General features: G+C 44.4%; 1 long non-coding RNA gene across 1 annotated transcript; it reads right to left on the bottom strand.

Annotated features, from left to right (window-relative positions):
- Positions 1-7,023: 7,023 nt before the first annotated feature.
- Positions 7,024-13,092, bottom strand: LOC139357921 (uncharacterized). Its single transcript, XR_011611964.1, has 3 exons — positions 12,822-13,092; positions 10,468-11,438; positions 7,024-9,002 (listed from the first exon to the last, which is right to left on the bottom strand). It is a non-coding gene; the product is annotated as an uncharacterized lncRNA (long non-coding RNA).
- Between the last annotated feature and the right edge of the window lie 11,665 nt (positions 13,093-24,757).

Here is a 24,757-nt window from a genome sequence, read left to right as displayed (position 1 = left end):
CATGACCTGGTCTCAAAAAAAAAAAAAAAAAAAAAAAAAAAAAAAAAAATTAAAAAGCAAAATGAAACATACAAGATAACAAATATATATATAGATACATTATATATATACTTTTTCCCCCAACTGGAAGTTCTAAAGCAACCTCTAACGCAGTAGTCCCCAACATTTTTGGCACCAGGGACCAGTTTCATGGAAGACAATTTTTCCACATATGCAGTGGGAGAGCTGGTTTCAGGATGAAACTGTTCTACCCCAGATCATCAGGCATTAGATTCTCATAAGGAGCACACAACCTGGATCCCTCGTATGTGAAGTTCACAATAGGGTTTGCATTCCTATAAGAATCTAATGCCGCTGCTGATCCGACAGTAGGTGGAGCTCAGGTGGTAATGCTCACTCTCAGGCTGCTTGCCTCCTGCTGTGTGGCCCAGTTCCTAACAGGTCACAGACTGCTCTGGTCTGCGGCCTGGGGCTTGGGGACTCCTGCTCTAACATTACTCTTAAGTTAACATTACTCTTAAGTTAAAGAGGAAACTGTAAACTAGAAAAAGTGACATTCAGAAACTCTGTTTCAGGGGCTGTGGGACATGGCCCAAGTGGGACTCAGGATAAGTTTATCAGAAACAAGTAGGGCTAACACTAAATGAAAGAGCATGAAATCAACAGTCTAGAATGAAAAGGCAGCAAAATAAACTCAAAGAAAGTAGAGGGATGGAGTATAAAATCAGCAGGATTTAACGAGGTAGAACACTCACACAAAAATATGAACTTAATTAATAAAACAAAATCTTGATCTTTGAAAAGACCATTGCTATTTACAAATCTAGTTAAAACTCATTTTAAAAGATATTTAATGTTTGAAATGAGCAAGAAAATACAACTATGGAGATTTTTAAAATATTTCCAAAGATGACCAAAAAGAAATTGTTAATTTAAAAAATTGAAAACCTAGATTGAAATATAAAATTTTCTAGGAAAGTGTAAATTACCATTTTTTTATTTATTTATTTTTTTTTTGTAGGGACTACTGCAATGAGATTTTGCAGCAGGGAAGAAAGATTGGATTCAACTCTCAAAATTACCAAAATTAACACAGGAGAGACAGAAAACCTATATAGGTCGATAAACACATAAGAAATTAGAACAATTGTCAAGTTCTTTTTTTAAAAAACACCCAAACAGACTCAGATGGTTTTATTTGTGAATTACATCTAATTTTCAAGGGTCTAATACTTTCTATGATATATGAATTCTTCCAGACTAAAGGAAATAATCAGAAATCTACAAGAATAGATACCAAACTGGAAAGTGTAGCATATGTGCCAGCTGGGTGCCACGAGAGGCAACTGTCGACTTGAAGTTAGGAATGCAAACAGTTTGTCACACCTGCAAAAGAGAAAAGACAGGCTCAGGATTGGGTCAGAGAAGCTGTCAGACCAGGATACATATCTGACCAAGTATTTATCAGCCCAAGGAGAAGCTCCAGAGTTCTAGAAGCCATGCAATAAAATTATAAATTAAATTAGAGGCCGGGTATGGTGGCTCATGCCTGTAATTCCAGCAATTTGGTAGGCAGAAGTGGTGAATCACCTGAGGTCAGGTTCAAGACCAGCCTGACCAACATGGTGAAACCCCATCTCTACTAAAAACACAAAAAATTAGCTGGGTGTGGTGGCAAGTGCCTGTAATTCCAGCTACTTGGAAGACTGAGGCAGGAGAATCGCTTGAACCCTGGAGGCAGAGGTTGCAGTGAGCCCAGATCATGCCACTGCACTCTACCCTGGGTGTGAAAAAGCAAGACTCCATCTGAAAATAAATAAATAAACAAATAAGCTGAGGCTTGTGTTCAAGGAAAATGCCCGGGCCCTTGTTTCTTCCTCACTCTAGCTTAGTCATAACCTGAAAGCATTCTGAGAAAAGCATGACCCTGTGTCACCACAAAATAATAAAAACAAAAAAGAAGAAGAAAGAAAAGCAAACTAGGCTGGGCATGGTGGCTCACATCTGTAATCTCAGCACTTTTGGAGTCTAAGGCACAAAGATTTCTTGAGCCTAGGAGTGTGAAACCAGCCTGGGCAATGTGACAAGAACCCCGTTCTACAAAAAAAAATACAAAAAAAAAATTAGCTGGGCATGGGGGCATGCACCTGTAGTCCCAGATACTTGCAGAGCTGAGGTTGGGGGAGGATCACCTGAGCCCAGGTCAAGGCTGCAGTGAGCCATGATTGTGCCACTACACTCCAGCCTGAGTAACAGAGCAAGACCCTGTAAAAAAGAAGAAAGAGACAGAGAAAGAGAGGAAAGAAAGAGAGAAAGAGAGGAAAGAAAGAAAGAAAGAAAGAAAGAAAGAAAGAAAGAAAGAAAGAAAGAAAGAAAGAAAGAAAGAAAGAAAGAAAGAAAGAAAGAAAGAAAGAAAGAGAGAGAGAGAGAGAGAAAGGAAGGAAGGAAGGAAGGAAGGAAGGAAGGAAGGAAGGAAAGAAAGAGAAAGAAAGGAAGAGAGAAAGAACGAGAGAAAGAAAGAGAAAGAAAGAAAACTATGGGCTAATCACACTAAAAAATTAAAGGCAAAAAATAATAATAATAAGCCTATTAGCAACTTGACTCCAACGGTGTTTTAAAAGGATTATACATAAAGAATATAAAGATAGCTTTAAGCAGAGAATCTATTAAGATAATTTGCTACAGGAGTATATGAAGGGCAGAAAAGATATTCCCATCACAATAAATGCTTTCATGAATAGATACGATAAAATGTATGCCTATTTCTGAATTAGAACCTAAAATTCTTAGCAATCTAAAGGTAGGTGGAAATTTTCCTTACTAAGGGCTAACTAACAAAAACTTGTAGCAAATATCCTATTCAGTGGCAAAAAAATTAGACATTCCCAGAAAAGTCAAGAGCAAGACAAGATGGCCCACTGCCACCATTACTACTTTATTTAATAGTCTACTGGTGATCCTAACCAATTCAATAAGAAATAAAAATAGACAGGAGAAGAAAAATTATGAATTTAAAAGTTGCCATTCCTTGTAAAATGGATTGTGGTTATGGTTGCCCAACTCTGAACATATTAAAAATCATTAAATTATATCCTTTAAAAGGGTGAATCCTATGGTATTGATGGCAGTGGCAGGCCATATGGAGCAGCTGCTGTCATCACTCTGGCTTCAGCAGTGAGGCATGGCTGGGGCTGCACTCTATTGAGCCAGCAGGAGCTAGGGACAAGCGGGAGACCCGCTCCTTCTGTGTTGAGGCAGGAGCTGCCTGGATGCTGCTGCAGTTGCCCAATCCATGGCTGTGGACCTGGGCATCCCTATACTCTCGGGGCTGGGAGCAGGGAGGAGATGCACTCTCCTGGGTGTAGCTGCAGCTGCCAAAGTTGTCCCTGCAGACCCGAGCCTCTGGCTCCACAGAGCAGGCAGGAGACCCGCTCCCCAGGCACAGTTGCAGCTGCCCCAACTGCAACCGCAGACCCAGGCATCTCTGCACTCTTGGGAGCCCAGGAAGGCACACCCTGCCCTCACAGGCTCAGAAGTGCCTGCTCCCACTGCCTGGCTTCTCTCTGGCTGCAGAGATGATGGGATGACCTGTCTCCAGAGAGAAGCTTCCCACTCCAGGGTCTCCTCTCTGCAAAAAGCTGAACACTCGTCAGGACACCCTGGCTGCGGAGAGGAGCTACCCACTGCGGGTCTCCTCAAAGCTGTTCTATCACTCAAATCTCCCCTTTTTCTTGTTCACTCTCCACTTTTCTGTGTACCTCATTCTTCCTGGTCGCAGGACAAGAACTTGGGACCCATCAAATGGTGGGGCTAAAACAGCTGGAACACAAACAGGACTGAGATACCCATCTTGCTCACCACGTTGCAGGTGAAGAGGAGAGAGAGCTGTGGCCCTTCGGGGAGCCCAGACCTGGGAGCTCCCCAAGTCAGGACTGTGACTCCCTCTTTGGGCCCCTGTGGTTCTTGGCATCTCCAAGTTTCCAGGCACCCCACGTTCCCTGGTGCCAGCTGTGGAAACTGCTTGCAGTGTGCCTGGTCCAGCCATGGCCTCGCAGAGAGCCCACACTGGCACCTGGAACTGCCCACCCTGCTGCAGCAGCCAGCGTGTCTGACTGATCAGTAGCCAGACCCCATGCTTGCTCACACACCCCTCGCCACTCCATGCCTGACTTGCCCTTGGCAGGTGTGGGATCCAGGCTGGTAGGATGAGCTAAGCGCAGTGTGCCAGGTCGAGTGAGCAGAACGAGCCCAGCAGGCCTGAGCAAAACTTGGGCAAAGACACCACCGGCCACAGAGGTTTCTGGCAAGAAAAATGACACTCCAAGGATCCCGTAACAGTATGTGAATTGTATTTTAATATGGCTCTGAAAAAATTATCATTATCAGCTACATGATTACCTACTAAGAAAATCAAAGAGAATAAATTTTAAAATGAATTAAAAGTGAGAGCATAGAAAGTTGCCATGTGAAAAATCAACATACAAAATCATTTTCCAATACACCAGCAATAGCCAATTTCAAAGCATCCCAGAAAAGAAATCCCATTTACTGTACACAGAAAGATCAAACATCTACAAATAGGTCCAATAAGAAATGTGCAAGGCTTCAATTGTAAAACCAATACAGCTTTACTGATTGATATGAGCTGAGGCAAAAAACTGGACTGCCAAGCCTTTCCGGCCCCTTGCCTCCCTTCAGGAATGGTCAGGGGGTCAGGAGGATTCCTTTTAGAACAGCCTTGGGGACATCACAGGAACTATGGAGAAGGTGACTAATGAACTATTTTAAATGCTTTGCACCAAGTCTGGCACATAGTGAGCAGTCAACAAATATTAATCCATTTTCCATGTATATTCCATGTGCAGCCAGAAGTTGGGGTCACAGACATTGAAAATCAGACTTGATCCTGTGGTGTTAGCTGGTTGATTGGGATGGCAGGAAAGCTTAGGGAAGAGCATGACAGTTCCTGAAATTAAAATATGCCACTTAGAGGTGAGGGGATCTGAATGGACATACGAGCTCACAGGAAAGCAAGTTGTTACAGTTCAGAGATAGAACACACTCAGTGTGTGTGTTTGGGAGCAAGGGGGGAAGCTGTCTCACTTGGGGTGACCAGATCGTGAGATATGGAGCTCCCTCATGTTCATCCCCAAACACCCCAACTCAGGGATCCGCTAGAGGTCCCTGTGTGGGGTGTATTAAGCTCAAGCTCCTCTCTAGCCATTCAAGGCTTCCACGGTCTGGTCCTATTGGTGGACAATGCTGGTGCTCAGCTTGGACCTCCATCCTTTTTAAAAACTATTTTTGTCCTCCTCCTCCCACCCCTAACAGCCAGCAACTGCAGCTCATTCTCAAAGGACTATCCTCAGACTACATGGTATTGGAAGTACCTGAGAATGTACTTTCCCCAACAATTACAGTAAGTCCTCACCTAATGTCTAAGGAAAACGATGTAAAAAGAAACCAATTTTCTCAGAGGCTAATTGGTTAAACAGAAGTTAAGTTCCTACAGCCTACTTCCGATCGTAAAAACGTCACTAAACTTCTAAATAGAGACCAAAAATACTTCTAATATTAACCATTGAAATAAATGTGAGCTATACATACATTTTAAAAAGATTAATAAAAACAAGGAAGATAATGATTTACCAGCTTATTCCATTCAAGGTGGGGGTGGGTCAGAGCCCATCCCAGCAGCTCAGAGCTCCCGGTGGGGACCCGCCCTGGATAGGACGCCAGCCAATCTCAGGGCACCTTCACACAATCCACACTCACTTTGACTGAGACAAGGTAGACACCTCAATTCACTCAATGTGCACATCTCTGGGATGTGGGAGGAAACTGGAGTACCCAGGGAAAACCCATGCAGACATGAGGAGAACCTGCAGGCTCCACACAGACAGTGGCTCGGCTGGGGATCGATTTTTTTCTCATCAGTGTTAGAACGAAACCACATTGAACTGAATGACATTATTCCAGGACCTGCTGTCCTAGGGTGGCGCAGGCACTGCGAGGGTCTCTAGGCCTCTGCTTCCGCGCACCAGATGACCTCGGTTCTAATAGTGGGGGTCTGTATTAGTTATGGTAAAGCTGGCTGCCATAACGAAAATGTACCATGATTCAAGGATAAAAGCAGCTCGTTTTTTAGATAAAGTCTAAAATGGATATTCCTGATTTGTGGGTGGATCTCCTCTAACAGGGGACTTGGGGCCCAAGTTCCTTCCCTCTTACGTTCTGTCAACTGCAACACATGTCTTTCCAGAAAGTTTGAGGCTGGCTTGAAAGTGGCATGTAGCACTTCTAACAGTAAGGAGGCTGGAAAGTTGTCAACCCAAGGAGAAGAGGAAATGGGTTTGGTGGGCCGCTAACCAGTCTCTGTGTTGTACTTGTGCCATATTAGTTGTTAAATATTTTGGATACCATCCCTTGTCAGAGACATGGATTTGAGGCTTGACTCTGCCTTTTTTTTTTTTTTTCTCCCCAATCAATGGTTGCCTAGGCTCTGCCTCTTTTTCCCTTTTTTTTTTTTTTTTGAGATGGAGTCTCGCTCTGTCACCCAGGCTGGAGTACAGTGGCACGATCTTGGCTCACTGCAACCTCCACCTCCCAGGTTCAATCGATTCTCCTGCTTCAGCCTCCCAAGAGCTGTGATTACAGGCATGCACCACTACGGCCAGTTAATGTTTTTATTTTTAGTAGAGACGGGGTTTCACCATGTTGGCCAGTCTGGTCTCGAGCTCCTGACGTCATGATCCTCCTACCTCAGCCTACCAAAGTGCTGGGATTACAGGTGTGAGCCACCACGCCCTGCTGGCCCTGCCTCTTAATAGTTGAGAGGGGACAGACATGGTGGCTCACACCTGTAATCCCAGTCCTTTGGGAGGCCAAAGCAGGAGGATTGTGTGAGGCCAGCAGTTCAAGACCAACCTGGGCAACATAGCAAGACTACAAAAAAAATCTAAATTTTTTTTTTCTACAAAAAAAAAAAAATCTAAAAACTAGCTAGGCATGGTGATGAGTGCCTGTAGTCCCAGCCACTTGGGAGACTGAGGTAGGAGGATCACCTGAGCCCAGGAAGTCAAGGCTGCAGTGAGTTATGATCATTCCACTGCACTCCAGGCTAGGCAACAGGTCTCAACTCTGTCTCAAAAAATAATAATAATAATAATTGAGAGAATTTGAACAAGTTGTTTAACCTCTCTGAGCCTCAGTTTTTCCATATGAAAACAGAAATGCTAATAATTGTAATAAATAATACCTTCAGGGTTCCTTGGAATTATAAAAAAGATTATATTTGTCAAGGGACCTTATAAACTATTAAGTCTCATGGAAATGCTCTTCTTCATTCACCCTGCCTGGAATGAACTTTCTTTTCCCTTCCTTTATATAATTTCTACCCACCTTTCAAAGTCTGAGTACAATTCCCTGTTAAGAGGGCCAGAATGCTCTATTCTATTAAATAGCAACTGTGACCTTTTGGGGTCCTGACACCACTAAAAAGAAGAAAAAAAATTGGTTTGAAATAGCTTGGGAATTTTACTACCCTGGGGGAGCCTAAGAGCAATTCCCACAACTGTAGCACTTCCCCCTAACTCAGAAATATTTGTTTCGCCTCCTGGTGAGCTTGTAGCAAGTTGTGACATTCGTCCCCGAAACACTAGGAATCAGGACATTCCTCTTGGACCATCGGTATCCAAACCCAACAACTAAAAAGATTAAAAACTCAACTTGAGGGACATGGAAATTAGAGGCTTATAACATTGCTTCATACCGCACCAGCTATGATATCAGACCCCCAAAATGTAACTGGCAGAGCCTAGAACTCCTGACTAATCCTCATAAAAATCCCCTTAACAATTGCCTCTTTTAGAAAACATTCTCAAGCGTTTCCAGTCCAAGATATGTTCTATTTTTCCCAAAGGATTGCATTTCATAAATGCCACCTGATACAAATGCCACTTAAAATCCTTCTTTTGTTAGTTTTGCCTCTCACACAGATGTTTAGTCACTTGAGATCAGGGACTGGGTCCTTTGACCCCACACTAGAGACATGGCAGACCATCACTAAAGATTTGTTAACCAAGGACTTCCCGTGGGGAGTGTCATTTCCTGGAATGGGATAGTCATGCTCCATTATCATGTTAAGCATCCAATATAACCATTAAAATATTGGGATTCTTGAAATCTGGTGTTCTTGGGCATTCATCTACCCAGGTTAGCACTGACCCAACCACATGGTACCACTCAGTGATAGGAAATGGGTGAGAATCACAGAGGAGTTTCCATTCATTCATCTGACAAATAATTATTAGATTCCAAAACCATTCTTAGCACCTGCCAGGAGTTTCAAGAGAAAAGGCATATATGTATATGATAAAGACTCACTTTCTAGTCTAGTACAGTGACACCAGGTGATAAGCAGTCCAATAAAGCTGGATAAAGAAGCAGGCAAGAGATTTAGAAGCAAGGCCCAGGGAGGCAACATTAGGGACAGGCATGTGGGAACATGACCCAAGGGAGGCCCGGAATTGAGAACAGGTTTCAACAGCTGTCTCCACTTATCAGACTGGCAAATGTTAAAGACTGACAACACCAGGTGTTGCTAGGGTGTGCAAAGCAGACTCCCACATATTGCTGGAATGGTGTACATTTGCACTAACCTATCTGTGGGGCGATCTTACAAAATGTACCAACATTTAAAGCGTATATATGTATAACTCGGCAATTACAAACCAGACATTTATCTTGTGGGAATAACTGGGCAAATGAAAACTGACATTGGTACCACTGTAGCCTATTCATTGTGTCACCGCTTGGAGAGGGTAAAATTGTAATCACTTGGCCATGAACTTGTCCCTGAACCAATCACAATGGCCAGAAGGATCAGATCTTCTGACTGGTCAGGCCTCAGTCACACATCTCTCCTCTGTTGCCAGGGGATAGAGGAAGACTGTGATTGACAGTTGAGCCATGTGGATTAGGATAAGAGAAAAGACAATTCCCTAAAGGAAAAAAAAAGGAAGAACATTGTTACTAGGGGACTGAAAATGGGAAAGCCAAACAAAATCTGTAATTAGGGCTGGGCGCAGTGGCTCACGCCTATAATCCCAGCACTTTGGGAGGCTGAGGCAGGTGGAGCACTTGAGGTCAGGAATTTGAGACCAGCCTGACCAACAAGGTGAAACCCCATCTATACTAAAAATACAAAAATTAGCCGGGAGTGGTGACATGTGCCTATAATCCCAGCTACTCAGGAGGCTGAGACAGGAGAATTGCTTGAATCCAGAAGGCGGAGGCTGCAGTGAGCTGAGATGGTGCCACTGTACTTTAGCCTGGGTGACAGAGCAAGACTCTGTCTCAGAAAAACAAAAACAAAAACAAACAAAACAAAACAAAAAAAACCCTGTAACTACCCCAGTCTACCATAGCAGGAGTCACTGGTGCAGAGGGAGAACTGCTTCAGGCAGACGGAAGAGATTAGTTTTTAACAGAGCCTTTACAGTCTGTGATGAAACCACCTCCAGAGAGGAGGAGGAGGAGGAGGAGGAGGAGGAGGAGGAGGAGGAGGAGGAGGAGGAGGAGGAGGAGGAGGAGAAGGCCACCCCTGACGAAGGAGACCCAGACTTGTAAATCCACCTCTATGAATAATTGAATAATTTTAAAGACATGGTTGAGGCTGTGAGGTAGTTGTAAGAAAAATATAAGCAAACAAGACAAATGAGGATACTATGGGCAGAGCCAGGAAAGGTCCCTGACCATGCATGGGCCCGCGTGGTGTCCACACATGTCAGTGAGACATTGGCTAGCACCGTGGGTACCACTTGTAGCCAAGCGAACTTGATCAAATTACTTGAGCACTTAAGACTTCAGTTTCTTTATCTCTAAGACTGAGAGAAGAAACCGATGTATGGGCTGACGGTGAGAATGTCTTGAGCCTGTGCAGGTAAAAACACCTGTGTGCCAGACATTGTGTACAGAACCTCAGCAAGGGGAAGGGCAGGCCAGAAACAACCCTCCAATTTAAACAGAAGAGAAAAAAGTAAACAGAAGAGATGAAGGATGGTGGCTCCAGGAAGTCTGAAACCTAGGGGTTTATTCTAGGGCAAACGGAGATCTCAAATTTAAGTTGGTGGTCATAATGAGGGTTACGACAGCACTTTCAATTAGAAACTATGTTGAAAAACTGGAACTTGCCCCCCTCCCACAAGTCCTTAACTGTGTATAAGTGGAACAACTGTTTACTTGTACATTTTTATTCTCATGGCTCATTCTCACTGGCTATTGAAACACTTCAGAACAGAAACTCCTTAAACGCCCCAAGACCAGGTTAGGGCACCCCGCCACCACCACCCTATTCCTCCATTTCGCCCTGTGCCAAGAGCACCGCAGGCCTGCTCCTGCCTCAAGTGTCCTTCCCTGGGTCCAACAGGGGACAACGTGTACCGTGGTTGCCTTGAATTTCCTCACCTCAAATTCAGATCGAGTGACATTTGCACCATCAAGGTGGCAAGCACGTGTTGCTCTGTCTGGGAGACAAGGAGAGATCGACATCATGAGAAGGTATGAGCACAGAGAGAGCACGAGGTGGTCCCACTGCTCCTGACCCCCACGAGGTCCAGTCTGTGTGAAAAACAGCATTGACCCAGAAACACAAAGGCACCCCTGTTTGTGTGGTATTGCGCAAGCCTCTGGCCTCTCCAAGCCTGTTTCTTTATCCTTAAAATTGTGGCAATTCTATCCTCTGAGGGCAGCCATGAAAAGTGGGGAAAAGCTTGCGGCAAGAGCCTCATAGCCTCCTAAGCAGCCATGCCCTGAGACGTCTGTGTCTTTTTTTTTCCGTCCCCCTGCCACCCCCCCGCCAAGATGGAGTTTCACTCTTTCGCCAGGCTGGAGTGCAGTGGCACAATCTCAGCTCACTGCAACCTCTGTCCCCGCGGTTCAAGCGATTCTCCTGTCTCAGCCTCCAGAGTAGCTGGGATTACAGGTGCCCACTACCACACCTGGCTAATTTTTGTATTTTTAGTAGAGACGGGGTTTCACCATGTTGGCCAGGCTTGTCTCGCACTCCTGACCTCAGGTGATCCACCCGCCTCGGCCTCCCAAAGTGCTAGGATTACAGGCGTGTGCCTGGCCGGGGTGTGTCATTTTTACTTTTCCCCATCCCACAGGGTTTTACAGAGTGTCACAGCCGTGGTCTGTGCCCTGAGGTAAGAAGTAAATGGGTCAGATAACAAGGCATGAAAATGAAGCCAAAATGAAGCAGGTATTTCACAGAGGCTCGTCTTAGGGTTTTCCAGCAGGAATCCAAAGTGTTGCTGCTACTGCAGACATCTGGTGTTGCTTGGCTGTGGCCACAGGGAGATGCGATGTGTCAGCCAGGAAATCTCAGAGGTGTCTGTGAGCAGGAGGGAGGCCACTCAGAAGCGATGTCCATGGGGCTGTGAAAGGGCAGGAAGAGAACGAGGAAGCAAGGAAGCAGGCAGATGGTGCTTGCTTTCCCTTCCCTGGCTCCTCATCACCTGCCCGGGGGCCCAATCAGCTCTGGTATCAGCGAATAGCCACCCTCAAATGGCTTCATCTCACCCTCCATCCCCAACTGTGGGATCTCCCTAGACATGAAGCAGAGACTCTAGCAAAAGGATGGTAGTGCTCTGCGGCAAACACAGCCATTCCAAATGGCATTCATGAGACAATTCCTTCATTCTCTGCTCTGTGCTTGGTGCTTTGGAAAGAAGCAAAAGACATTGGAACTACAAGCTGCTCACAATAAAGAGCTGTATTTGCACAGCCAACCCTGTAGAGGGGCTTCCCCAGGTCTAAGCCACCTAGGACCACAGATGCCACTATGGCTCTTCTGTAAGCACATCACTGGTCACTGATGTCCAGAGGAATGACTGGAGTGACAGGAAGGTAGGGGACCTGGGGGTGTGGTATGGACCCCAGTCAATGTGGAAGGGCACTCTGGAGGCTGGGTCAGGTTACCCAACCAGAGAGAAAATACCAGATCAGGATGGCAGATTCAGCAAGGGAAAGGCTGTGGCCAGAACCTAAGTGTGCCCATGGAGAGTAGCAAAGGCTATGCCATCAGCACACGCTGTCAGGTCTGGGCAGACAGGGACGCTCCCTCACCAAGTTCAGGCTGCAGGTGTGGTTAGGACGATAAGGAGAGGCAGCTCACTTAAGGGGGCTCCTGAGCATGAAGCCTCCTTCTCTCCCTTCCCTTTTCCTCCCTCCCTCCCTCCCTCCCTCTCTCCCTCCCTCCCTCCCTCTCTCCCTCCCTCTCTCCTCCTTCCTTTCTTCCCTTGACTTAGCAACTTTACATGGGATTATTTCCAAATAGCAGGGGTTCTTGGGACTTTTACTACTCTAATGTGCATTGTGAGTCTAAAAACTACCTGACTGTTCTTGCTCACCCATATTTCTTGGTTCTCACAAACACATTTCTTCCTAGGGAGCAGAGCAGCTGTATAGTCCAAGATTAGCTAGTCTCTGGTTAGAAAAAATCTCTCCAGCATCAGGTGAACTTTGGGTACACACCCCCTTGCGCAATTAGGGTGACTCCCTAGCCTTATCAGCTGCATGGTGGCGGCCATCTCTTGGGTGGACTGTTTCTTCAGAAGGGTCACATGCTTCATCCAACTCTCTCAAGTATTGTTCCAGAGCTCAGGGACACATGATTTGATCTTTCCCTCATGCAGGCCACAGACCTCACTTAGCCTATAGGCCCTCTAAAGGCATTGCCCCCGACAGGTAAACAGTCAGGCAGAGACCTCGTGAACACTGGTCTCTGGACCAAAGATTGCCCAGAGCTTTTGCCTTACCAGGGTGGAAACTTCCCTCTTCTCACTTCAGCCTGGGACATTCAGCCGATTTGAGTTCTCACGAGACGCTGGTGCCTAGGCACGAGATCTGAATGATATCTTTCTAGACAACATGCACCTAACAACCTAACAACAGTCTCCCTAATCCCACCAACCACCCTCCCTGTGATGCTGGCCAGAACATTTTAAACACCAGCATGAGCCCTCCCTGCAGGTAAAAATCATGTCTAATCTCACCATCACCTCCCCAGCCCCCAGATACCCTTTGCTCTCCTCTACCTCTCCTGCTGCCCATGACGCACCGCCAGTCCCTGAGGACTCCATGCTTGTAAATAGCATGCCTCTCCTGGAAAATCATTACTCACTCTCCTAGAGCTGAAGAAAATGTCATTGCTCTGTGTACCATCTCCTCTAGGCAGTTTGCTACTCTGATCTCTGAAGCCTGTTGCTCCACCTTGTGTAATAGGGTCACTGCCCTTTGGCTGTTGACACTTGTGTCTCTCCCACCTCTGCTAGAGCAGCTTGAAGTCAGGGGTGGGACGCAGTGTCTGGCAGGTGCTTCCTACAGATCTGTTGATGAAGACCGGACAGACACAAGAAGCTCTAGTTCGGGAAAAAGAATAATGCACTGTGTACCTATTGCAAGCCAGACACTGTTCTAAGTTCATTTAATACTCACAACAACCCTGTGAGGCAAGTGCTATTGCCACCCTCAGTTTACAGCTAAGGAAACTGAAGAACAGAGTGGTTAAGTAACTTACACGAGGCCTCTCAGCTACGAAATAGTAAAGCCAGGATGGATTTGAACCTGGAGCCTCTGCTCTTAACCAGTATACCTATTGCCTTTCAAACTAACAGAAATGAGACCAAGAGCTAAATTTCAAGGTTAGAGGCATCAGCATCAAACAGACTGGATGCAAACATTGGCTCTGACCTTGACCTTACTCAACTAAGCTGAGCCTCAATTTTTTCAAATGTGAAATGGACATTATAATAATATTTGCCTCATCTTTTGTATGGTTGATTTTAAAACTCTATGGATCTGTTGTAATCATAATGGCAAGGCCTTTGTGCCGTGACCTTGTGAATCTTTCAGATTTGAACTGCTGCTGCCAACCCTAATCTCAACCCTGTGAGAAATGACATTCACAGAGGATTGCCTGGAGTGTATTTAATGTATCTCTTCCTATAGATTTTTGACGGAACCAGACCATCAACGCCTGTGCTCTTGGAACTCTGACCTTCCCTGGGTGTATCACATTTGCTTTCATTGCCCTTGGGTATTGGGCCCTCGCTGTATGCTTGAGCTGATTGGGTTTATGGTGGGCATGTTGGGGTGGATGTGACTTAGTTTCCTTTACACAGGGTCATGGGGGTGAAAGAGCACTGGAATTGTCTTCATCCCTAGAAAAATGACATAATAAAGGGAAATTGTATTATTTTAATTGCTGGGAGTAGAATTTTTCTTACGCAGCAAATGGCTTTTGTTTGGGAAAACATTTCCATAAGCTGTGAGTGGTGGGAGTAGGAGCCCAAAGCACTGGATGTTTCTACAAGTAACTCAAGGTAAGAGGTAGTCTATTCTACCTGAGACAAAGAGGGGAATTTGGCCTCTAAGAGGCTGGAGAGAAAATTTAGAGAAGCCAGGAAAGGAAGGGAAGAGACGCCTATAAGATAGTGTGTGAAATGAAGGCCAGTGGCAGAGGGTTAAGGGCCGTGTCCTCCATCTCCCTAACCTTGACTTTCTGTGAACATCTTCACTATTTTGTGTGAGTAGAGTCTTTTGTAGAAGTCAAAGAAAAGGCTAAGCTTCACATCTGCAAGCCATGTGGTGTGGAAAGAGGTAGCCTTTGTAAGATCAAGAGCTCAGAGAAACTTGGCCTCCAGGGAAACAGAAGAAAACTTAAGTCATGCTCTGCACCTCCCCTGGGCCTGGAGATCCCAGCCAGCATCTGGCTTACATGACTGATTGTGTTTTCTTATTGGCTTTCGTCACTGGAAACTCACTGGGTCATTGTGTATATTGGGGTCCCTTATAATAAATGTTCAGGAACTTATTGGCTTTCATCATTGGGAAACTTAGGGTATATCGGGGGTCCCTTATAATAAATGTTCAGGAACTTATGCAGAGTTGCTTCCCGCATCTTATCCTACTATTTGGCCTTCATTTCTCTTGCTTGTCCAGAAAGAACCTTGTTTTCGTCTGCCTGGCATCCCTTCCTGTGACACATATTGTCCCACTCCATATGGTCCCTACAGAGCTGCCAATCAGAGTGCCCGGCCCCACCTCCATCACAGGTGTGGGTACCTGACTGCTGGCAAAAATGCCCCACTCGCCTGGCCACAAGGGTGGCCACAGAACTCAAGGTGGGTCAATCAGAGAATCGCCTAAGGTTGATATGGGGAGAGAATGTTCTCTCAGCTGCTTGCTAATTTGAATGAGTATGAATTTGAGGAGCTCCCTTGTCCATCATATGAACACAGCTTCATTTAGCCTGATGCCAAGCGGAGGCAAGCAGATCTGAGAGACGGAAGAAAAGACAGAGCACTGACAGTATCATTTGGGCCCCAAGATCTAGCTATACCTTCAGCTGCAGCCATCCCTGGATCTACCTGTAAATTGAGCTAATAAATTCTCTCTTTTTTCATCATGCACTGGGATACAGGCTGGAGGCAGAGGTCAGATTAGCTTTGTTCCCCATTTCAAGTCCAGAGGAAGCCCTCAATTTGGGCATAAGGTCAAAGGGGCTGTGCTTATTTTTAAGTGTCAGAAACTACAAGGGAAAATTCAGTTCAAGGACCATAACCAGGAATAAATTTCTGAAGTTAGTTACTAGTTAACAAAAGATCAAATGGAACAACTTCCCGGTAGGATTGTGGGGAAATAAAATTTCCAGAGAACTCCAAACTTGGCAAATGGTGATCTGTGATTGCTCAAATGCAAGGACAAGTTCCAGGCCCTGCAATTATGATGAGAGGAGGCCCCCAGTGGGAAGTCTTTCCCTGTGCCCTTCTCAGAAGTGGCCATCGAAAACCCTAGACAGGGAGTGTCCTTGAAATAGGAAGGGAGTTGGGGTCACTTGAGTTGGCTGACCAAGGAAGTGAGTGCCCTGCCTGGGGCTGTCGCAGTTCCTTCCCTGTAAAGCATGCAGTATACAAATGGGAGATTTTATTGCAGTGTTTGTTTTCCCGTTATCACTGGGGCCTCCCTATGTTGGGCATGGTGGTGATGGTGGTTAAACTTCTTTTGAAGCTATAGTCTACCAAATCCACAGAAGGTTGTTTCAAAACCTAATGAAGAAGGAAAATATATCACCCAGAAGCTCTGGGCCTGGGACTGGATCTGGCAACTAGATATTAATTGGTTTTTAAGTTTTTGTTTATATACTCATTGTATTATGCTAGGTGGGGGCATTCAGAGAATTGCATTTATGGAAGAAGGGTGATTTTCTTGCTCTAGCTTTCCTCCCAGAAGGGACCTCTTCTCTGGCCCCATGTAGTTTTGGAGTTTCTAGGAGTCCAAATACCCCCACCCCTATTCCATCTCCACAGAAGTGGGACCTAGCCCACAATAGCCAGACAGAGGACTCCATCTTTCTATCCACTGTGATTTGTTCAGTTGTGGGCATGTGACCTAAACACAGTCAATCAGGATTGACAACAAGCACTAAGGCCTTCTTTACCCAAAACATGCTAAAGAAGTCAATGCAGCTTCAAGCTCAACATTCCGTTCTCTTTTCTTAAAGGTTCTTCCTTCATCCCAACATTGAGATTTTCCACTGTTTTACCTCATGAAAGTTTAGAGCCTCAGATCATCAGTTTTCCTTTGACCTATGGCATGAATTATTTAGACAATATATTTTAATTTTCAAACCTATAGATTTTTTGTTTTTACTGATTAACTTTATTATTTTATTTAGAGAAAGTGATTTATATAAATGCCAATTCTTTGAACTTTATTTAGGCTTGCTTTCTGTACTAGCATGTGTCAGTTGTTATAAAACATATCTTGGGTGCTTGAAAATAATGTTTTCCTAAATTAATTGGTGAAAAGTTCTATGTAAGTCACTAATTATTGTGATGTTCAAATCACTAATATTTTTATGAATTTTTTTGTTTTCTATCTACTTGGTCTGTAAATCTCCCATTATAATGATGGATAAGTCAATTTCTCCTTGTTATTCTAATTTTTGCTATCTTTTGAAGGCGTGTTAGTAGGTATTTGCAAGTCTGGAATTGTTAAATCTTCCTGTGAAATTAATTTTGTAGCAATATGTGTAACTCTCTTTATGATTAGTATAATTTTTAAACTTAAAGCCTATTTCATCTGTTATCAGTCTGGCTGCACCAGCTTTCTTTCAATAAAATTTGCTTAGGGTATCATTTTTTCATGCTTTTATTTTCAACTTTTCAATGTTCTTATGTTTCATCTTTGTGTCATATAGGCAATATGTAGTTGAGGTTTTTTGTTTTTATCCAATCTGGTAATCTGTCTTTTAACTGGAGATTTTGGTCCATTTACATTTATTACAGATGTTCAAAGTTAATGTCTTAATTTGGATTGCCTCAGAAGCAGACCCTGAGGTGAGAATTTGAACGAAAAGGTTTATTTGAGAGGTAGCTTGAGAGAACCCTGATAAGGGAGTAGGGAGGTGAGACAGGGAAGGGAAGGAAGCCGATAAAGTATGTCTCATTTGGTTACCAATGTGGCCAACTAGGGCTAAATCCCAATAGGTAACTCTAGGAAACAGTGCAGAACAAACCAAGGAATGAGGGTGAGGGAGCTGGAGTGTTTATCCATTAATTCCAACCCATTATCAGTTGAGGCCTGCTTCTGGGTACATTAATTCCTCAGCACTTCCAGCTTATCCTGCACACATGCAGGGGAGACACAGTGGTCACAGGGAGCCCTCATGCAAAGAGCCCCAAATACTGCCAGTTAAAAGTTAGGAGAGAGGCCAGAAATGCTAAAATCCAAGGCTGTATGGGAAGGGCACTGATAGCATCTGCTAGCAGTTAATATCTTTACTATCCTGCAAAATACAAAAAACTTAACTCAAACTACCATCATCCAATTTATATGGCATTGTGTAGAATTTTCGTTCTTTTTAAGCACACAAATCATTATTTTATATAGTCAGTGTATGCTTAATTTCACCAGACATCCACATTTTTTTCTTGCTCACTTTTTCTTTGTACATCTTAGATGGCTTTTCTGGAATCAGTTTTATTCTTCCTGAAATAAATCCTTTGGAGTTCTACAGTATAGTATGTTGGACTTACCAGTCTTGCCTGAAAATGTCTTTATTTTATTCTTTGTTCTTGAATGAGAATTTCCTGGATTAAAAATTCTACACTGACAGCTATTTTCTCTATTTTGAAGACATCATTAAGCTGTTTTTTGGCTTCTGTTTCATTGATAAGTCAACTACCAGTTTGTCATTCTTTGGTAGGTAATTTGTCTTTTCTGTCTGCCTGCCCTTAAGATCTCTGTCTCAAGTGTTCTGCAATTTTCCCATGAGTGTTTAGTTATAAATTTCCTTTTTTCTAATTTTAATTTTTTTTTTTTTTTTTTTTTTTTTTTTTGAGACAGACTCGTGCTCTGTCACCCAGGCTGGAGCACAGTGGCACAATCTCAGCTCATTGTAACCTCTGCCTCCCCTCCCGGGTTCAAGCAATTCTTGTGCCTCAGCCTCCTGAGTGGCTGAGATTACAGGCATCTGCCACCACATCCAGCTAATTTTTTGTATTTTTAGTAGAGACAAGGTTTCACCATGTTGGCCAGGCTGGTCTCAAACTCCTGGCCTCCAGTGATCCACCCACCTTGACCTCACAAAGTGCTGGGATTATAGGTGTTAGCCGCTTCACTTGGCCTTTCTTTTATTTTTATTGCATTGAATTAGTTGGGCTTTCTGAATCTGTTGATTTATGTCTACACCATTTAGAACTAAGTTAAACACATGTGACAGAAAACTCAAAATAATGGTGGCTTGTAAAGGAGAGAAGATTATTCCTCTCTTGCATGCAAGTAGTCAGATGTTGGACAATCCTGGGTTGTTAAGGGTCTTCTAGCTCACTGTTCCACTGCCCTATAACGGCTTCCTTTCTCAGGGTCTAAGTTGGCTTCTGGAGCTCCCACCCTCATACCTGTGTCCCAGCCAGCAGGATGGCACAAGAGAAGGAGGGCTTGCCCCTTTTTCTCTGAAGAGACTTCCCAGAAGTCTTAAAGACTTTTACTTATACTTCAATGCCAGAATGCAGTCACATGACCATGCCTAGCTAAAAGGGAGGCTAGAAATAATAGAACTTTAGTAGGTTGCATTGCTACTATACTTTGGACATTTGATCCTGCAAACCTCATGTTGAAACTTGGTCCCCAGTGCTGGAGGTGGGGCCTAATGGAAGATGTTTGGGTCACAGGGGCAGATCCTCTATGAATAGCTTGGTGTCATCTTCATGGTAATGAGTGAGTTCTGGCTGTATTAATTCCTGCAAAAGCTGATTGTTGAAAAGAGCCTGGCACCTTTCCCATTTCTCTCTTGCCATCTGATCTCTGCACAGGCCAGCTTTACCCTGACTTCCACCATGAGTGGAAGTAGCCTGAAACCCTCACCAGAAGCAGATACTGTCACCATGCTTCTTGTACAGCCTGCAGAACCATGAGTCAAATAAACCTCTTTTCTTAATAAATTGACCATCCTCAGGTATTCCTTTATAGCAACACAAATGAACTGAGACAATTACCATTCCAAATAAATTTGTCGTTCTGACATCTGAAGAGGAGGATGAGTGCTATTAGAATAGGCAACTACCAATCTTTACCACAGTCTGCCTTTTGGCTATCAGACATTCATTTTACACTCCATTCCCACATTTGGAACATGTTCAACCTCCAAAAGAGAAACCTTGAAATTCTCATCCAGTTACTACATCTAGGTCAAAGTTCAGTATCTTTGGGTGACACAGAGGTCTTCCCATCAGGTCTAGATGTAGCTCTTTATGTTCTAGTGACTTATAAAACAAAAGACAATCCGTCTAATAAACAATGACTGAATAGGTTAACACAATTATAGCTCTTGTTCAGCAAAGGGGAAAATGAGAAGCATGCAGTCATCACTGGTCCATAGTGATCACCAAGTCCAGTTGGGGAGGAGGAGTGGAGGCTTCCAGCCCTAGCAGTGGGGTAAGCTGCCTGGTTAGTACATCTGGCAGCCCCAGGTTCTTCCATTTGGGAGGAACATCCTAATCTATTGTCCTTTGTGACCATCACTTTGCCTTCTCTGAGTCTCCTCCCCATCCCTTGTCCCCCATGGTCACATCTGAGTGGGCATAAAAATTATGCTTCTTGGAGCTGCATAGCGTTTGCACTCTGTTTCCTGCTGATGCTGATTTAGATCCTGGGGTGTGCTTTAGGGAGTTTAACTGTCACAGATCCAATATTCCATTGTGTTAATATTACCACAAAGCATTTATCCATCCCACTGTTTGATGAGTGTTTTGGGGTAGTTACCAGTTTGGGGTTAGTACAAATAGTGCTGCTATGAATATTTTCAGGTTTGTCTTTTGATGAACTTACATTTCTGTTCAGTATTGTTCCAGCTACCTATTACTGCATGACAAAGTGTCCCAAATGTAATGGTGTCAAACAACACTCATTTTATTATACCCATGGGCTCTGTGGGTGAGGAACTTGAATGGGGGCATGGAAGGTATGGTTCGCTCTGCTCCACCTTGCATGGGGTCTCAGTTAGGAAACCCAGATGGCTGGGGGTGATTTGAATGCCAGGGCAGGAGTCATGTGGAGACTTCTTGCTCACAAATCTGGTGTCTGAGCTGGAATAAGTTGAAACCTGCTCTTACCTGGGACTAAACCTCAGGATCCCTCTCCATAGTCTGCCCCTGTGACTTAGGCTTCCTCACAGTAGGAAGGTCTTGATATGGTCAAACTCCCTGCCTGGAGGCTCAGGAATCTAAGAGTAATCATTCTAGAAAGGAAAATTGAAGCTGGAAGGCATCTTATGATCTTTTTCTCTCTGCAGAGTCTCATAGTGTCACAAACACCACATTCTATTGGTTGAACTGTCACGCTCTCCATAATTCAAAGGCATTTGATGTAGATTCTGCCTCTTGAGGAAAGGTGTGTCAAAGAATTAGACGCATCCCCAGGAGTGGAATTTCTGGGCCACAGGGTATGCATATACTCAGTGTTGGTGCTGCCAATCAATTTGACAAAGGAATTACATTGGCATAACCCCCATGAGCAGTGTATGAGAGCTCTGCTTGGTCCTGCCTTTTTCATTTTAGCTATTCTGGTGGGTGTGAAGTAGCAGCACATTGTGACCTTAATTTGCATTTCCTTTGGATTTTCCTGATGCCTAATAATACAAGCTGTAGTGGGCTGAGTGGTGTCCCCCAAAAATATTAGATGCTTTAATTCCTGAAAGCTGTGAATGTTGCTTTACATGGTAAAGTTTTTGCAAATGTCATTAAGTTAAGCATTTTGAGATAAGTAGATTATTCTCGATTATCTGGTGGGCACTAAAAACCATTACAAATTGACGTGGTTTTGCTGTGTCCCCATCCAAATCTCATCTTGAATTGTAACTCCCATAATCCCCATATGCCAGGGGAGGAATCCAGTGGGAAGTAATTGAATCATGGGGGCAGATCTTTCCCATGCTGTTCTCCTGGTAGTGAATAAGTCTCACAAGATCTGATGGTTTTATAAAGGGGAGTTCTTGCACATGTGCTCTTGCCTACCACCATGTAAGATGTGCCTTTCTCCTCCTTTGCCTTCTGCCATGATTGTGAGGCCTCCCCAGCCATGTGGAACTGTGAGTACATTAAATCTCTTTTCTTTATAAATTACCCAGTCTTGAGTATGTCTTTATTAGCAGTATGAGAACAGACTAATACAGTAAATTGATACTGGTAGAGTGGGGTGCTGCTGTTAAGATACCCAAAAATGTGGAAACGACTTTTGCAACTGGTTAACAGACAGAGGTTAGAACAGTTTGGAGTGCTCAGAAAAATACAGGAAAATGTGGGAAACTTTGGAACTTCCTAGAGACCTGTTGAATGGCTTTGCCCAAAATGCTGATAGTGATATGAACAATAAGGTCCAGAATGAGGTGGTCTCAAATGGAGATGAGAAACTTGTTGGGAACTGGAGTAAAAGTCAGTCTTGATATGCAAGATGACTGGTGGCATTTTACCCCTGCCCTAGAGATCTGTGGAACTTTGAACTTGAGAGAGATGATTTAGGATATTTGGCAAAAGAAATATCTAAGCAGCAAAGCATTCAATAGGAAGCAGAGCATAAAAGTTTGGAAAATTTTCAGCCTGGCAGTGCAATAGAAAGGAAAAATCTATTTTCTGGGGAGAAATTCAAGCCTGCTGCAGAAATCTGCATAAGTAACAAAGAGCCCAACATTAATCACCAGGACAATGGGAAAAATACCTCCAGAGCATGTCAGAGACCTCTGTAGCAGCCACCCCCCATCACAGGTCTAGAGGCCTAGGAGGAAAAAATGGCTTCCTGGGCTGGGCCCAGGGTCCCACTGCTATGTGCAGCCTGTGGTCTTGGTGCCCTGCATTCCAGCCACTCCAGTTGTGGCTAAAAGGTGCCAAGGTACAGCTCAGGTTATGGCTTCAGAGGGTGCAAACCCTAAGCCTGGCAGCTTCCACATGGTGTTAAGCCTGCAGGTGCATAGAAGTCAATAATTGAGGTTTGGGAATCTCCACCTAGATTTCAGGGGACTTAGGGAAATGCCTGGATGTCCAGGCAGAAGTTTGCTGCAGGGGCGGGGCCCTTATGGAGAGTCTCTGCTAGGGCAATGTGGAAGGGAAATATGTGGTTGGAGCCCCTGCAAAGAGTCCCCACTGGGGTACTGCCTAGTGGAGCTGTGAAAAGAGGGCCACCATCCTCCAGACTCTAGAATGATAGATGAACTGACAGCTTGTACCATGCACCTAGAAAAGTCACAGACACTCAACACCAGCCCCTGAAAGTGGCCAGGAGCAGGACTATACCCTGCAAAGCCACAGGGGTGGAGCTACACAAAGTCATGGGAGCCCATCTCTTGCATCAGTGTGGCCTGGATATGAGACATGGAGTCGAAGGAGATCATTTTGGAGCTTTAAGATTTGGTTGTCCCGCTGGATTTTGGACTTCCATGGGGGCTTGTAGCCCCTTTGTTTTGGCCAATTTCTCCCATTTGAAAAGGGTCTATTTATGCAATGCCTGTATCCAGGAAGAAGCTAACTTGCTTATGATTTTACAGGCTCATAGGTGGAGGGGACTTGCCTTGTTTCAGACAAGACTTTGAACTGTGGTCTTCTGAGTTAATGCTGAAATGAGTTAAGACTTTGGGGGACTGTTGAGATGGCATGATTGGTTTTGAAATGTGAGGACATGAAATTTGGGAGGGGTCAGGGCAGAATGATATGGTTTGGCTGTGTCCCCACCCAAATCTCATATTGAATTGTAGTTCCCACAATTCCCATGTGACATGGGAGGGGCCCAGTGGAAGGCAATTGAATCACGGGGGTATGTCATTCCCATGCTGTTCTCGTGATAGTGAATAAATCTCATGAGATCTGACAGTTTTATAAAGGGCAGTACCCCTGCACATGCCCTCTTGCCTGCCACCATGTAAGACGTGACTTTGCTCCTCCTTTGCCTTCCACCATGATTGTGAGGCTTCCCCAGCCATGTAGAACTGTGAGACCATTAAACATCTTTCCTTTATAAATTATCCAGTCTCAGGTATGTCTTTATTAGCCAGCATGAGAACAGACTAATACACTAATACAGACTAATAATTTATAAGAATACACTAGTGTTCTTTTAAAAGAGAGACAGAGGGAAATTAGACATTCATATAGGAGAAGGTGAGGGCAAGGTGGAGGTACAGATTGGAGTGATGTAGCCACAAGCCAAAGGAAGCCAGGAACTGCCAGCAGCCCCCAGAAGTGAGAAAAGCCAAGGAATGGATCTTCCTCAGAGCCTCCAGAGGGAGCATGGCCTTGCCAATACCTTGATTTTGGACTTCTTACCTCCAGAACTTTGAGAATACATATCTGTTGTGTTAAGCTGCCATGATTATGGGAATTTGTTACAGCAGCCCCAGGAAATTAACACAAACATATTTTTATTTGTTTATCAGCCATTTGCATATCTTCTTTTATAAAGTAGTCATTCAGGTATATTGCCCATTTTCTATTGGGTTGTCTACTGATTTGTTTATTGATTTTAGGAGTTCTTTTTATATATGCTGTTTCTTTCTTTCTTTTTTTTTTTTTTTAAATATATTTTATATAAGTTGAACTGGTTTGTGTTCCCTGGGAAGCAGAGACTGAGGTGGTGTTAGAAGTGTAAAAGGTTGGGCCGGGCGTGGTGACTCATGCCTGTAATCCTGGCACTCTGGAAGGCCAAGACGGGTGGATCATGAGGTCGGGAGATCGAGACCACCCTGGCTAACATGGTGAAACCCCGTCTCTACTAAAACTACAAAAAAAATTAGTTGGACATAGTGGTGGGCACCTGTAGTCCCAGCTACTTGGGAGGCTGAGGCAGGAGAATGGCATGAACCTGGTAGGCGGGGCTTGCAGTGAGCCAAGATCGCACCACTGCACTCCAGCCTGGGCGATTTAGCGAGACTCCGTCTCAAAAAAAAAAAAAAAGAAGTGTAAAAGGCTTATTGTGGAGTACACTACGAAGGAAAAGGAAAGAAGGTGGGATTGGGTAACGGGAGCCATCGAACTGCAATACAGCCCTGGTGGCCTCTGACAGCCCAATAGGGAGCTCTGAAGCCAAGACTGCCCATCAGAGGAGCCCTGCTTCAGGTGGAAATAGCTAGGCCTTTGTACCACTGCCTTCTTTAGTCATTGGCTGGAGCATACTCTGCAAAGAGCATGGTTGGTTACCTTTGCCT

This window comes from Macaca nemestrina, chromosome 13, assembly GCF_043159975.1.
Source record: "Macaca nemestrina isolate mMacNem1 chromosome 13, mMacNem.hap1, whole genome shotgun sequence".
NCBI lineage: Eukaryota > Metazoa > Chordata > Mammalia > Primates > Cercopithecidae > Macaca > Macaca nemestrina.
The sequence above is the reverse complement of the archived record's forward strand: the minus strand, read 5'-3'. Positions and strand labels throughout refer to the sequence as shown.